Genomic DNA, 18,302 nt, shown 5'->3' on the forward strand with positions numbered 1-18,302 from the left:
TATGTGATACTCGCGTGAATCTACTAGAGTTTTTCACCATCAATCGATCTATGTTTGTTAATTGACTTTCAATTTATAATTAATTCTCATACGTATGATGGTGGATTTTTTATTCGATTGTACGATTTTAATGTTATTAAGGTCCCCGTGACTTTTTTTCAAACATCTCTTCCATTCAAATTTTTTTAATAAAAATCCCTTGCTTCACACATATTACAAAATTAATTCGAATTGGTGTGCAACTCGTTTTATTTCTAAAATTGTATCTATTTTTAAATTCTTAGTTAGAAAGCAAGCTATATAAAGAAATCTATATATATATAAATCTTCATGTCTCAATGATATCGTTAGAACTAATATAGACCGAAATATTAACTTATTGATTAAAATTGAAGTGCTCCTATGAATTTTTTTTTTTTTTGCTCACAAATTAAAGAATAACTTTTTTCACTCCGCTTATTTTTGACAGATGAGTACCTTAATTTTTATCGTTTTAAAGACATTATTTTGACGACCATTATATATTAACCCATTTGCCATATGGTCACTTATCATAAACACATAATATATAATTTTGTATTGATATTATGTATTCATGTACGTATAAATTATGTTTACTAGTCTATTTAGTTTATGCTTGTGGTTTTTTACTTAATTGATTCGTTTTTTTTTCTCTTACATTTTATTGTTTTATTATTTTTTCGTTTTCAACGTTTTCGTACGCCATCATACGTTCTAATAACATGTTTCGATTTTTGCATAAGCCGTCCGTGATTTCCTCAGAAAAACTATTTGCCATTGTTCTTTAAGGCACGTCCTAACTGTCACTATCACTATCACTACGGCTCTTGGTGCTAAATTTTGATTGAGGACGCACTTCTTCTACCTCTATTAGCGTATCGCATGTAAATTTAAAAAGCGTGATTGGGTTATTATTTCGGAAATCCCCCCCCCCCCTTGTAGGCAGTACCGAGATTCAATATGAGCGATAGGAAACATATTTAATGTCAATAATTTTATAAAATAATACCAATATCGGTTTAAAACTATTGTTTTCTATATGTCAAAGTAACCTTAACTTTTTTTATGCAATTTTTCCGAAAATTTGAGACGGTTGTAATGATTGTGACATTCCTCGAAATCAATCTTAATCCACTAAAAATAAAAAAACATCATCAATGCCAAACAAATGTGATAAATACAAATAAATTTCTGTTTGATCGATACAATTATGGACTATGCGATGTTTGAACTAATCTTACTACCTAAAGTTTCATAAACACCAAAATATGTTTCCCTCGAATTCCATTGCCATCGTGTCCGACATCAATAAATAAATAATATACGCTCAAAATTCCGACAGAAAAGTTCATATGCGAAAAATCCTACCATTTTATATTTTCCATAAATGTGCATGCGGTCATATTATTTTTTTGTACGCGTGTATACTACCTATAAGTTATATTTTTATTTAACGACCACTTACTCTTCGTCCGTTTTTGTTTTACCTACCTTTGCTGTTGATGTATTCTTTCCCCTTTTTTTTTTTTCTCGTTGTGTGTCACTCATATACTTCTCTAAGTACATCTTTACACACATTTTATCATACCAGTCAACGTACACTTACGTATATTACATACCTAACTTACATAGTGTATCTAAACCAAACAAACATTAACCAATATTGGGTACCTACCTTTCAATACATGTGACCTACCGAAAAAACTCGGTAACAACAGAACAGTATCCAAAGTTTTTCCACAACTGTTACAATACGAGTATACATTTAGTAAGTATACGAGTTATACAGTGATGTAACATGTCAACCGCTCTGTACGCAGCAACTGATTTTGAGCTCCAAATTAAATTTTCTTCTGACCGGTAGGTGGTAAAACACAAATCGAGAAACGACAATTTAATATTATTTATAATATAGTATTCATTATTGATTTATGTTACGAATAGTTAAAAATTAAAAATTGACGAGATTATTTAATTATTATTATCGTTTGTTTTTTTTTAAAGCAAGCATTACAACTCAATAAAGTTATTAGTAATAACTTATTACCAAATAAACTTAATCGAAATAGAATATAAGAGTAAAATGACAAACTAAAATATAATATATTTGTATTATAAAATAATATGTTGTGTATTTGATAAATAGACTAACCTACCCGGATAGCTGTGCCTAAAAAATTATGTCAACAACTGCAGCAAACATTAAATCATGTATTTTGCATTTTATTTTTATTTTTTATTTTTTACATGCATACTAATTAATAGTATTTTACAATATTTATAATCATATTATTTATCAAATTAAAGTTCTAAATATTATCATTGATATCCATCGATTATTTACAAAGGCAATCGTTTATTGTATACGACAGCGGCTCCAAGTTTTTTTACGGTTTTTTACTTAGATTAAGAAGAATTACTGGCGAATTTTCCAATTATTAATAAAACCCCGGATAAAAACTATATATATTTTTACACCCAAAACCAAATGGTCCATTGATTGAATTAACATTTGAAGAAATAAAAATTAGCTGTACTGTGTATATTGCTATCGGCGAGGTAAATCTTTTACTCGAATCGTTTTCCGCTATCAAATAATTATATATAATAGTTCTAAAACATTAGTTGAGATTAAAACTACCATGGTATCTTATTGGTTCGCAGTTTATTTGATTGAACTGAATTATAACAAAGCACATCGTATAGTGTTTATCAAAGACTCACGTGAAAACTGATAATTTACAAACAATAAGTCACCTAAGATTGAAATTGTATGTTTTATTTTTTAATAACCTCGTTTAAAATAGAATAAACAGTAAATCCAAGGTTGAGCATTAAACTAGTTAACAATTTAAGTTGATATTTTCAATACATAACGATCTGTCAGTGATTTTTTTCTTACGATTTTTTTACTATGATTTATTATAATTTCTGTGCATCTTGATTAGGGCTCTCGATTTGGTACGTGTATTGATACACGTATGGTATGTATATATGTATACGTATACGCTCTGGAAAAACAGCACTGCACTATTTTTGAAATAATCGATAACGATTAACGAAAAACGACGCGTAAAACGAATGAGACGGTCGATTAAGGCCCATTTCACACAGGACGGATTCGTCCGTGCGGATTTTAATCGTACGGATTTTATTTGGTAGTAAATAAATAAAATTAATTGTGGCTTTCACACGGGACGGTGGGCGAATTTTATCCGTATGGTCGCCGTGATACAGCCGTGTCAACGACTGAAAATCACGGCGCCGTGCCGTCACGGGGAAAAACCGTATTGTGTGAAAACAACGTCCGTGCGGAGAAAAATCGTACGAATAAAATCCGCACGGACAAAACCGTCCTGTGTGAAATGGGCCTAACAGTCTCAATTCTAATATTATAGATGGCATATAAAAGTTCGATGGGAGGAATCACAGCGATAATGGTTTATATATGGAGTCCGGGAGATTAGTCTCAGTAGTTTCTGCACCAGACGATGAGTTATTCTCCTCGTAAACTTTCAGTGTTCTTGTTAAAAATTAAAAATATAGAATCAAAACATACATTAGATGAGTTATTGGACAGAAAATATATACGTAAATTTCAGTTTGTTATTTTATTAGTTTTATTTGTATCTATAAAATGAATATTAATTAATTGAAATTCGAATTACTATAATGTATATAAATTATATGAGAATATAAGAAACGGTACAATAATATCAATATTTTTTCAGTAGTGTAAACTATTTCCTTTATCTTTTAATAAAGATGAATTACGTATTCTCTTACAAAAATACAACTAACAAAAATTCGGAAATATTTAGCTAAATTAATCAGTTATTACGGCATATATACATATATTAAATAAAATACTAATATTTTTCAAGTAAAAATGTATATAAATAGCCAATAGTTGAACAAAAGTTAAAAATCTCTCTGAACATTTTATTCACGCACCATTAGCGATATAAGAAACCCTGGACGTTACATTAATAAAAGGTTGTTTCTGGTCATGAATTTGATAAATATGTGTGTCCCGTGTGTCCCAAAAAGCAGGGGCCACTTTACCACTCATTACCATGTAAATATTTTTCAATTCTGTTTGCGGGACATTAAATTAGACTAAAGGATTGTAAATTTCTATGACATACAATGTTTTTAACTCATGTATCTTGCACATACGCAATAAAAATTACATTTTTTAAATGGCAACCCGTAATTTGAATATCATATTCGAGTTCATCGATTTATTTCAAGCCATTTTGATGTATAAGCTTGTGTCCTAAACCCAAAATTGACTAAACTAGAGCTAAGTAGAATTTAAGAAATTAAAAAATTTAACTTAATTAATTTTTTTTTTTCTAACTGTGCGTACTTTTTTCTTCTAAACACCACGAAACAAACAATCAAAATTATTATTATTAAACTAATTAACTATTTACTAATAATGAATTATTATCTTATTTTATTATTACACATTATGAAATAACATAGTTTAAACATGTATTTTCAAGAAACAAAATTTCTATTTTATTTTTTTTAACATAACTATACATTTTTATTTACAATTTAATTTACAGAAATTACAAACATAAACTATTCAATAAACTGTTCAAAAGTCCCTCCGTCGTGTAAAGTGCATGCCTCAAATCGACGTAACGATTCCCGAGTAGTTGCTGCCAGTATTTGGTTTTCATTTAGGAGGTAACATGCATGTGTAATTTTATTCTTTAAATCTTGGATGCTGATTGGAGGATCAGCATACACAACATTTTTTAAGTGTACCCACAAAATAAAATCCAACGGTCTTAGATCTGGTGACCTTGGGGGCTACTCTACTGGTCCATGTGTTGCAATAAATTTTTCGCCAAATCTTACTCTCAAAAATTCTTGGACAATATTCGGGCATTATGAGCAGGTGCCTCGTCTTGCAGATAATAAATTTTCTGCGTATATCTAAAGGTAAATCATCAAGGAGTAATTGCAAGTCATCACGCAAAAAATCTAAGTATCTTCTTCCTGTTAAAGTTCCGTCATAAAAATGGGGCCCAAGTAACTTACTACCAATCAAATCAACCCATACATTTATACCCCAACATGTTTGGAAGTTTGTAAGAACAGCTCAGTGAGAATTTTCATTCGACCAATAACGATTATTTTACTTATTTAATATTCCATTATTAGTAAATTTACTTTCATCAGTCTACAAAATATGATTAATTAATAATGGATCATCCTCAGACGTCACCATAAACCAAGAAATAAAATTTAATCTTTTTTCTGGGTCTGTTATGCGTAAATATTGGACAAAGTCTGGTTTGTAAGGGTGAAGTTTATTTTTTTTTACAAATCTTATGAACTAAAGTTTTAGGTATGCCAACTTCATGTCCGACGTGTCTAACAGATGAACGTGGATTAAAATGTACATACGCTAAAACTTGATTTTCAATAACTTCATTAAAATTTTGATTTACCCGTGGTTGTTGCTGAACAGCATTTGTTCTACTTAATGAACCAGTTTCAATCAATGATTTTTCAAGCTTTTGAACATAAGTACGATTGGGGTGATACCGATCTGGATATTGCTGAGCGTACATTCTTATTGCTTCTCGTGCGTTTCTGTTCCATTTTCTGTAGATTAATAGTAACTGAACTCTTTCACTATTATTCATGATTAATAATTTATTCTAACAAAATTCAAACTATAACTTATAATACCTAAAGGTATTGACAATAGCGAATAAGAAACGTCGAACTACTAAGACTGCAATGACACATGACTCTGATAATGAGTTCCATAATACCTAATATAAAAATAGCTAATGACATTTTAATAGGTATAGGTAGATAACAAAACTAGAAACACCAATGCTCATAATTATTTTAATAGACACTTAATTATAATTCTGATGGAAACAAAAATACACTTCTTCTTTTTTTGGTTTTAGCCAATTAAGACCATATGTAATTTCATAATGTGTAATAATAAAATAAGATAATAATTCATAAGTAGTAAATAGTTAATTAGTTTAATAATAATAATTTTGATTGTTTGTTTCGTGGTGTTTAGAAGAAAAAAGTACGCACAGTTAGAAAAAAAAAATTAATTAAATTAAATTTTTTAATTTCTTAAATTCTACTTAGCTCTAGTTTAGTCAATTTTGGGTTTAGGACACAAGCTTATACATCAAAATGGCTTGAAAAAAATCGATGAACCCGAATATGATATTCAAATTACGGGTTGCCATTTAAAAAAATGTAAGTTTTATTGCACATACGCAAGATACATGAGTTAAAAACATTGTAAGTCATAGAAATTTACGATCCTTTAGTCTAGTTTAATGTCCTGCAAACAGAATTGAAAAATATTTACATGGTAATGAGTGGTAAAGTGGCCCCTGCTTTTTGGGACACACGGTATACATATTTATAAATTTTATAAAAATCATATACGAAATTTATAATTTATTTCATTATGTATGAATCTAATTTGTAATTTATTAAAATAATTGGCTTGGTCGTATTCATAAGTTATTTTTATAGTGTTTTTACTGTAAAATATATTATAATACAATCGTATTAATAAAACTCAAATTAATAGTTATTAATTTATTATTAAAAAAAAATTTCCTATTTAAAAATTAAATTAAATTTACCGTTTCTATAAAAACACGTACGGAACGTGTTCTTAAATATACGTGAAATAGAGACCCCTAATCTATATCACACTAAATTCATATTAAAATACAAATTTTGTTTACAAAATAATTGCAAATTGTTCCCAGCATAAAAACTAAATTGAAATGGAAAAATGTTTACAAATTTTTACCGATGTTTCAAAACACGTTCCATTATTAAGAATGTTGATAGATGAACTTTAAAGATTGAATCGATATTATTTGTTGATGAACAAAACTGTTATTAGTTCTACGCAAAATCCATTCGGACAGACGTTTTCGAATTTGAATCGTCTACGTTTGAATATTATCAATTAACGCACGCGAGCTCGATAGGGTAATAATGAGATATTGGTTACTACCCACTGGTTTACACGAGTATAACGTTTTTTTTCGAAATCGGATTCAACGATACGCGTAAAATATATTTACCCGTTCGTCAACGTCTCGGTCTAAATGGATTTTCTTCGTAAACTAGCCACGCTCGAACGCACGATCCAGCCCATTATGCACGTGCACTGCCCTCCATCCGACCATTGTTGTGTTAAGTTCAATTCGTCCGCACAATGGAGCTGCAACGACATTCGCAACGCATAAACAACGTTCTGACACCCGTTTCGGGTAGGCCTTGACCCTGTGCGGACTAGAAACTTTACGAAATCACCTATTCGTCTTCTATGGTCATTGGAAATCGAGTTTACGCGAGTTCGTCGAGCGTGTACAGATTGATATAACTATACCGCTGTCGGAAATTCCGAGCACAACGAAACGTTCTAAAGGAACGCCTTCGCCGCGGGTGAAAGCGAACGATTACAGGACACATGCGCGCCCGCAGAGGCCAAAGGGGCCATTGCTCCTACTGGGAATTTTTGTTTCAAATCTATTTTTAATTTAATATCATGCATATTAATCATAAAATAATTTTATTAAGATCCATTTATGAAGTTTAGTAAATTTTTTTATATTTTTAGATAATCTAAAATGTATAATCTTGAACGTATTTATTATTAGTTTACAATGTTTACGCATGACTGCATATCAATTAAAACTATAAGTTCTCCCGGGTACCGATTTCTATGGTATTTGATTTTGTTCTCATTTGTTTTTAGATACACGTTGTTTTGGCCCTTAGAATTTTAATCTTGCCCCGGGTGGGATTTTATCCTGCAGGCGTGCTTGATAGAACACCGTGAATACAAAGCCGATCGCCGAAATATTTTTTCCCCTGACTCCGAAGGCCATTATGGTTCATCGATCCAACGACAAGCGATCGCCATTGGTACTACCCGGGTGCAGATTTGAGGCACTGCGACCTGTGTAAAATCAAAAATCATTGGTAAATTTCAGAGCAACGCACATTTCGGACACGCAGAAGAATCGTGTTTAATAATTGTTTTGTTCTTGTACACGGAAAAATATTTCTTTTATTTTTTTTTTTCAAATAATTTTACAGTTTCAAAATTATGAGAGGTGTATTTGAATTTAATTTTTGTTCCTGTATAGGTAGCTAAGTTATATTCATTTTTTCCCAGGAAATCGTCGATGACCATGACGATTATGATTTATTATGTGGTATAGATTATCTCATTGTTTGTGGACCACTTTTATTGCTTATCAAGGTACCCAAAATTCTTGTTTCTTCTCATGGTTCTTCGAGTTCTTTTTTTTGCCATATTTTATTCTCTATTTTTCATCAATTTCTGTTATGTAGGTACTCACTTTCATTCACCCTATTGTATATCATAAACTTTATTGAATTGTTTAAAAATGTGTTCATTGTCAGATATTGCTATGTTTTTACTGTTATTATTATTACTATTTTGTATTTTGGACATTGTCCGTATGAATAATAACAAATAAAAATAAAAGTATACAGCAGCTAGTCTAATATTGTTTCATTAAAATCTTTGTGTTCATCGGTTTAGTTTTAAACTTTAATATGACATTAGACTTAACGAATTTCCATAAATTATAAACGATTCTTTGATATAAATCTCAAAGTTCTGAGACGAAAAATTCCTAAACAAAAAAATATAATACAATTTGTATTCATTATTGGTAATTGTTACGTAGTAATCACAGCCTCTGGTTACGCCATGTCTGACAATTTATGAGAGACTTTTATAATTTTTACTCAATTAAAGGGTTTTTTAAATGTCAAGTGGCATTACACTAGAGAAAGGGCAAATTGGTGAAGTTTCTACTATTGAAATATTTATATAGACATAGATTATAAATATCTGTGTATAATCTATATGTGTATATTACGTCATAATGTAATTTCTATCAAAGTGATTCGCATCGCAAACGATTTACACAACGAAAGAATTATACATCGAAACCAACATTTTACTGCTATAAATTGTATACATGATAATTTGAAGTATAAATAGTAGATTGATAAAGTAGACACCAATACAATTCAAAATAGGAAATAACAGAGTACCGAACCACCAATACCATAGCCAGGAGGAAGCAACGTGACAATTTTATCCAAAGCCCCAATCTAGAAAAATTTAAAGGTGGCCCTCTTATGACGATAACTCAGAACTTTAAATTATAAAGCAATAACTGTAAAGCAAGGACTTCCATGCGTTTGCCTATTTTTAACATTGATAATATCGTATGAGTAAGTGGGTACCAAATATGTTCTGAGAAAATATTTCTCAGAAATGTTTGTAAAATGAAACTATATTTCTTGATAAGCTTTTAATTTTATTTTAAAATAAATGTTATGTAATATAATTATCACAGTAAGGATAGTATGCGTGGTAAATTACTGAAACACGTCAATTATTTAAAAGTTAGAATATTTTTTTTAATTATATGTTTTAAATCCATTGATGTACAAAAGCATAATTTAAAATTAAATTAGCTTGCATTAGTAATATACATTAAAACCATTGTAATAACTTGGTTTTTATTTTCCAGTTAGTTTGAAAACAATTATTTGAATTAAAATAAAAACTATGTGTTACTTCTTTTTAAAGACAAAGATGTCGTGTTTGCAATAGAAGTTTATGACTACTGCAGTGCGCTTTGTAACAGATGTTTGTCTTCGGTATCAACTTACTTTCAGTTTTCGAGTAAAATCTTCAGCTATAGGTTTATTTTTTTTTTTTTACCAACTTGACCCCAAACAATATGAGTATTTTAGAAAATATGTATGAGTTCAACCAAAAAATGATAAGCATGCAAATATTTACGATTTCACTTACAATAGAACATGCTTTGATATTCTAATATTCGTACACGAAAATGTACCTATTAAGTTCATAAGTAAAAGATTTGATTTTTTCGTCAATCATAAAGTGAATAGTGTACAGGAGTATGAACTGTGTTTTTCTTTACTCTAATGTCAAAATTAAGTTTTAATCAGTAAATAAATAGATTTCGTTTTCCATACAAGCATTTATTTTAAATACCATTGTAAGCGTACCCCATAATAATACAACTCTACACACGTGTCACGATAGAGAAAGAAGCAATACAAAATAACAATAATAAGTGGTATTAGTAATATTATTATATTTTCTATTGCCATGTACTGCCGGTAAGGAAATTCAAATATTGTTTAGATCAAACGCACATTTAGTATTTTAAAATAAAATATTGGAATGCCACAAAACCAGTGAGTGAATTCGTCGTGAAGTAAACTTCGCCATACTCGAAATAATAATAATAATAATAATAATAATATAAATAATTTAATTGGTTAGAGATTTTATGCATTCAAAAACACTAAGTTCAACACTTTGTCTTTCATTTTTTTTTTTTTTATTCATTTTTGTATGATGATAATGACTATTATTATAATGATAATTTGTACTAATGACATTTTTTTACAAATACATATATTCAAATTTAGGGATACTTTACAAATATCTGAGAACTCATTTAAAAAAAGAATTCATTTAAAAGTGATTTTATCAAAAATACCTAAATAGTGTATTTTGATAATGTATTATTGGTCTTTTTTAAATTGATGATCTAAATTAACTAAAAATAACGTGAAAAGATCATTACATGAATTATATAATTATATGTATGAATAACAAAAATAATTTAATTCTCTACATAAAATGATTATTATTTGTGGACTTTGATCCAGTTAAAGAATTTTATTTTACCTTATTAAAAAATCCCGTTTTATTTTCTAATATTTTTAAGGATCTGAAATAATTTTTTACATTAGATTCTAGGACTGTTGCAAACAAAAATATTACACATTTAGAAAGTTAAAAATCCCAAAAAATTGTAATTTAACCGTGGATGCTTTCGAATTTCCTTTCATCATATTTTTTAAGAAAAAAAAAAGTTACTTGTATGGTATACTGATTTTAAAAACTATTGTGTACTCGAATCGTCTCTTTTAAATTAAATTAGTTGAAGTTGCTTGTATCATTATTATTTATATATATAAATAAGAAAATAATCATCAATATAATCTAATAAATGTATACCACGAGAAAATTATTTATATAAATTCGGCAGTCCTTTCACTGTTTATGGTATAAGTTATAAAAAAACTAAATATAAGTATAAATAAAGTCGATAAATATTTAAAAGTATTAAATTTTAATGGATAATGGTTAAGCATGTCGAAAAAAAAACCGATTTTAAGAAAGATAAAAAAATGGTACAATATTGTTTGATCTATTTGTAAACAGTCGATATGGAATCTTTTAAAAATAATTTTATCCGGGCCATTGATTGTGACACAATAATGTAATATATGTCTGAATATAATGTGTGCATGGCTGATGATATTAAATTTAACTACATCGATGATAGAGTATAATTTGCGCCCTTTGTCGACGATCACCCCGTTCCATATACCATATTAGTTAGTTAGCCTGCACCGAACAGCACGTAGAGCAACAGCTTTTTTTTTTTAAAAGATAATATTATATTTTATAAATATATGTAAACGTTCACGCTTGGTTTTGAACAAAGTATTATAATATAATAGCGTGAACTTACCGCTGATCATTTAAGTTGTATACAACAACGATGCATTACTTATGCGTATACGTAGTGTGTAGATTATAATATTATTATAATTAGATTCGTACAAATCATTGATTACTAATGTGACTTAGATGTTGTTGCGTAGAAACAGCTAATACGTAATTGTATATCGTGATGTTCGTAATTCTATGCGTGTCGATTATTACCAAGTCCTATAATATAATATTATGTTGAATTACTTTTTTATTAAACTATTTAATTTTTGTTTTTTGTTGCAATTTTTATCACCAAAAAACGACAATGATAATAATAATAATAATAATAATAATGCAGTAGGTCTGGTAATTATGGTGTGCTCAAACATCGATTTTAACGGTATAATATCCTATAGTGTTTTCCGACTTACTCTGTGCACAGTTAACCCTTAATATTCATCTCAAGCAATTTACACGTCATGAAACGAACGATTTATCTTTTACATTCATTCCGCGAGACAATTGTGAGGGAACTAAAAATCTATCTCGAAGTCATCGCGCAACTGATTGATGGATTCTCATTTAAGTTGTATGCCTTTATTTTTATTTTTTATAGTTAAAATATCATACACAATACGCATTCGATCGTAAAAAGAACAATTATCTGTATATATTAAAATGAACAGAACATAAATATAATTTACAAGTTCAAGCATTTTATAGTAACGTTTTAAAAAATATTCCTAATAATATGCATTTCGTAGGCGTTTTATTAGGATTAGGATTATTTAAGCAGTTAATGAGCATAATACATTTTCGTTTCGGGTGTTTTATGAACTTTTTTATAACTTTACTTATTTTCCCTTGCGTTAATTTAAAATTACCGTAATAGTTTTTCAAATGTCCAAGTTAATTAATTTTTAATTTTTTCAGAATATCTATGTTTATTTATATACTATGAAATCTTACTATTTATGCTGAGAAGTTAGATTAGTTAGTTTCTGTTGAAAAAATTTGAAATTATCAACTATAATATTTGTCCGCAAAAATAAATATTAAAAAAATTGAATTAGGTATTCAAAAATTACATTAATCGATGTTAAAATGTAAACTTAATTTTAAACTTAATTGATGCTTAGGAATATTGCTCATCTTTACTGTCAATTTAATCGTTAATAAAGAAAAAATTAGCTTATTATAATTAAAAAGTGTCATTCACTTTCTCAACTATAGTTTTTATACCGTGTTTACTAATCATAGGCGTGCGAAGACCATTCTGGCAGGGGACAGAATATATATATATATATATGTATGTTTATGAATATGTTTACAGAAGTATAGATAAGTTCTGCCGCATATTATTTATTCAATTATGTTATAGGTTATAAAAATTAATATTATTTTGGTTATTAGTCAGTTCAATTAATTTTAATGATACATATAACTTTTATGTGCTGTTATAGTTACAGATTATTTTATACCTTTGAAATCCGTATTTAAATTAGTTGCCTGTTAAATATATAACATACTTAATGTACTATGATGTATTTATTTTTGATTCGAAACTATTTGAAAATTATACCATTGGTTGTAACAATAACGAACGCATCAACTGATTAATTTTCCAAATAATTTATAATATAAAAAAAAAACCCATAATAATTGGATCGAATAGTATTTTATTGAAGTTTCCATAATATTACATTATGTTATCATGTTACATTGTATTATCGCGTATGCTGTATAAACGGAAATCGGGTGGTATAGCCACTTGAGTATTTTTCTAGCCCCAAAAAGTGTCTTGAGTACGGTTTACGCATTATATCCCTAAGCTTGGAGCTAAAGTATAACAATTAGCAAGTCACATTTTTTTTTCAGCTTACTCGTTAATTGTAAATAGAACAAAAATGTTAGGTCTCTAAAATTCCACTAAATCCTTGTATCGCCTATAGGAGGCTAATTGAGTCGATTTCGTAAGGTAAACGCGACGTGTATTATACTTATTGAAAAACAAACAAGCTCGAACATTTTTCCGTAGCTCAATTCGTTTGCTTCTACTGTGATATTTTAATAAGACGTGTACTTACATTTTTGTTGTTATCGAATATTTTAACAAAAAGCTTCGAAAAAACACAAAAGTATAGGCTCTTGGGTATTGTAACTTAGTAAGGTTTTTAAAAACGACGAAATAATACTAGTCAAAAACAAATAATTATAATATATGACCAAAAGTTGATTATAGATTAACCACAATATTAATAAAACAATATTTTATTTTATTCTTAATTCATTTCAAATAGATTTCAATTTTTTTTTTACTCGAGTCTACAAAATGTGCTTCAATATCGAGAATTAATTAAAATCCATGGCTACCGTCAGGGCCCAGGCAGGAATTTTTTTTTTTTGGGGGGGGGGCCATAATTTAAAAAATTAAACCAAATATCAAAATAAGAAAAGGAAAGTATAATCATTTTGGAATTAAATATTTTAATTCATAAAAATATTTAAATTTATCTATATTAAAACTCACTTTTTTAATTAATATATTATCAAGTAGATAATGTTGAATAATAAAATACATACTACTATACTAGTATATAAATTACAAATCTATTGAAGTAGCCTTTTTAATTCCATTGAGGATTTGGAAATTTCATTCATAAAATTTTCTTTATTTATATTTTCAGCTATATCTTTTTCTATTGATATCAATATTAATGGGTCAGAATATTTTGAGAAAGTGTTGATTTGAGTTTATTTTTAATAATTTTTAATTTCGAAAAAACTCTTTCACATGTTACTCGTGTTAATATTAATATTAAAGCACATTTGAAAACGATGTATAAATTATTGAATAGAACAGATTGTTTTGATAATTCCTCTATTAATATCAGGGACATAACCAGACATATTTCTATAAGGGGGCCAACATTTTTTGGCCCTTTTCTGTAGTTGTGTTTATCAAATGTGTGTTCGATATCCGTATTTGGAATTTATAGTTTTCAATCTATTAATATACGTACTATTGTCTTATCTCAAATTGTCAAGTGACGAATATTTATAAAATAGAATTTCAGAATTTAATTTTTGTTATATGATCGTTAGTTATATGGAATGAGCGCATGTAAACTCTGCCACTAAAAAAAATCAGGTAAAATTGAATACATGTAAACTCCGCCAGTGAAGAAAATCAATTAGTAGTTTAAAATTAATATGATATATTATTAAAAATAATATATAATAAGTAATACAGTCGACTCTCGGTAACTCGAACCTTGATAACTCGAAATTCTCGATGTCTCGAATAATTAAAATTCCTAACTCGAAAATTAATTTGACAAATTTTCGATATCTCGAATTTTCTTATCCAAATTTAGTACTAAAAGTAGTTTATCAAGGCGATTATTTTTCGCCTATCACTTGTTTTGTAAAACCCGACCATTATAATCAACTAAATGTTTGTAACTTAAACCTTGATAATTTCATACAATAGATTTCATTTTTAGTTCTATGCCGTTTGTTCGTTTAACCGTTTATTGAGCGAGTGTAACAGTGTTAAATCAGTGGTTATTATGGCTCAAAAAAGAAAATTAACAACATTATCACTTGCAGAAAAAGTGAACTTACTTAGAATTATTGAAAAAGGTGAAAAGAAAAAACAAGAAATAGCCAAAGATTTTGGAATTCCAGCGAGTACATTATCTACAATAATAAAAAGTAAAGAGGTAATTTTGAAAAACTTTAATGAAAACTCGGCAACTCGAAAAAAAAATGAAACCAGGAGAATACTCTGATATAGAATCCTGTTTATTAAAATGGTTTCAACAATGTCTTGACAAAAAAATTCCAATAAATGGACCCATTCTACGAGAAAAAGCTGAAGAGTTTGGGTATAAGTTGGGGCATGTACATTTTAAAGCCAGCAGTGGATGGTTAACAAATTGGAAAAACAGAAATAATGTTGTTTTTAAACAAGTTTTTGGTGAAAGTGGCGCTGTAGATGTACAAAAATGTTCCGTATGGATAAATAATTTACCGAAACTCATCGAAAATTATTCTCCAGACGATATTTTTAATGTTGACGAAACAGGATTATTTTTCAAATGTTTACCTGAAAAAACATTTATGTTTAAAGGCTAATCTTGTTCAGGTGGAAAACATAGCAAAGAAAGAGTAACACTTCTGTTAGGGGCGAATATGTCGGACACGGAAAAATTAAGACCACTTTTGATTGGTAAGTCGAAAAAACCACGATGTTTTAAACAAGTAAAATCATTGCCATTAGATTATCATGCGAACAAAAAATCCTGGATGACGTCTGAAATTTTTAATTTGTGGTTAATGAAATTAGATAAAAAAATGGTCACCGAGAAAAGAAAAATCTTACTTTTTATAGATAATTGTACTGCACACAATTTGACTTCAACTTTAAATGCTATTCACGTGCAGTTTTTACCTCCTAATACTACGTCTGTATTACAACCATTAGACCAAGGCATAATAAATAATTTTAAAATATTTTATCGAAAAGAAATGGTAAAAAAAATTATATCGACTATAAATGGTAACAATCAAATCATAATAAACATATTGGATGCTATACGGCTATGCGATAAAGCATGGCGACACGTAAAAAAAGGAACGATTGTAAACTGTTTTACAAAATCAGGTTTTAAAACTTCAATTGAAAACGATGAAAACACTCCTTATGATCCTTCTGATGATAATAACGATGAATGGGATCAATTAACGGAGAAAATAAATATTGATGAAACCTTTACATCATACGTTAATGTCGATGAAAATTTGGATATTTGTGGAAAATGGATTGAGAACGATATTATCTCCGATATATTGGACGAAGATAACCAAGAAGAATTCGAAGACCAACAAGTACAATCCACCATTACAAATAAAGAAGCAACACTTGCATTAGAAACATTACGTAAATATATTGAAGGCAATGAAGGTATGGAAGATTTATTTAAGCCACTCGGTGTTTTAGAAAATAGAATTGAGAACAATATAGTGTTAAATAAACAAAAACAATTAACTTTACACCAATTCTTTAAAAATAATAACATGTAAATTTTCTTTTTTATTTCGTTAATGTAAATACATATTATATAAAAATAAAAACATACTTTTTAAAAGTTTTTGATAACTCGAAATTTTTAGTAAGTCGAATTTTTTTTTCCCCCTTGAACTTCGAGTTACTGAGAGTCGACTGTATAATAATAAGTGAATATTATTATTATTATATTATATAATATCATACCTCCATTTTATTTCACCAGACACATATTTTATATTTTGGTTATATTTGTAGTTGTTAAATAAAACCAATAAATTGTCTCGTTGACCAGTTAATTAATTTTATATTATTACTTTGTTGCGACATATTTCGTTCAATATAAAATATACACGGAGACACGTAGACTACGAATAATTATATTCGTCAAAGTATATTTTACGTATACCTTACCTACTGCTGATATCATCATTGGATATACTTATTTCGGATAATATGAAGATAAAATTATTAATAAATGAATCAATGTGGATATATATCCACCTTGAAATGATTCGAACCATGAGAGTAATTTTATAAATTTCGACATACATCATCGCAATAGATGTCAACGTATTTAATGTGAGAAGGCACGTGGCAATGTGAGCACTGAGCAGGTAAACAAAAAACTGGCGGAGTTTACACTAGACCTTTTATTTATATTTATATCTTAACCGATATTCTAGCGGAGTTTACAGTCGCCCGTATGGAATATACATTCAGGATTTAGCCGTTTTGAGACAACTAAACACTATAATATTTAAAAATCAAAATCAAGGGGGCCAGTTCGGGGCCATTGATTTTTCTTTGGGGACCAGGCCCTCTAAGGCCCCCCCTACCTTGACAACGTCCCTGATTAATATGTAAGCACATGCTAAGCACTTATTACACTTATTACAATGAATTGATTCATAGTTAACTTTTGATTATTATATGATTATTATAATCTAATAGTTATTACCTTGCTGAATACGTGCAGGCTGAAAATGTAATTTAATTTGCTTTAGATTATTAGCATCTTCCATTAACTCTTTATGAAATTTCGCAGCTCTTTTTGTTGTTCTCGATTTTGATTAAGGCCCCATTAAAAATATTTTCAAAAAAATACGAAACAAATCTAATCATTATAATTTATTTAAAAGTTAAAACACTATAATAATAATGCGCTCAAGACAAAAACACATTCTCTCGACACTCTTACCTATACGTATAAATAAAACGAATGAGGGAAATGCCAGGTATGTTATCGGATAATAAGCGCCGTCCACAAGTATCTATATAATAATTTATTAGTAACTATACTCCATGCTGACAGAGCGCAAGTCGGCGGCTCCCGCCGTCGGATGATCGTCTCACCATCTCACCATCGTCGACCACTGTGCGCGATGGTTTATGACGGCATACGAACCGCGTGTTACCCGTATAATTATTTGTACAGATAAATAATTACTGTCGTTCTTTTTCCACATACAAATTTATAATATAATATTTTTACTTTTGTGACAAAAATAGGATACGACTATGTTATATTTAATAAAATATTATTCTTTAAGTAGTGATTTATTTAACTATGCTGTATAGTGTATTTTT

At 28.7% G+C, this 18,302-nt stretch overlaps 1 protein-coding gene and 1 pseudogene across 3 annotated transcripts in view; both read left to right on the forward strand.

The window, feature by feature from the left end:
- The window catches only part of LOC112693275 (calcium/calmodulin-dependent protein kinase type 1), a 451,608-nt gene that overhangs the window by 431,518 nt on the left and 1,788 nt on the right, over nt 1-18,302 (forward strand). The window lies entirely within an intron of this gene.
- LOC112693274 lies at nt 14,947-16,729 on the forward strand (annotated as a pseudogene).

This window comes from Sipha flava, unplaced genomic scaffold (genome assembly GCF_003268045.1).
Source record: "Sipha flava isolate LNK unplaced genomic scaffold, YSA_version1 84_pilon_pilon, whole genome shotgun sequence".
Classification (NCBI taxonomy): domain Eukaryota; kingdom Metazoa; phylum Arthropoda; class Insecta; order Hemiptera; family Aphididae; genus Sipha; species Sipha flava.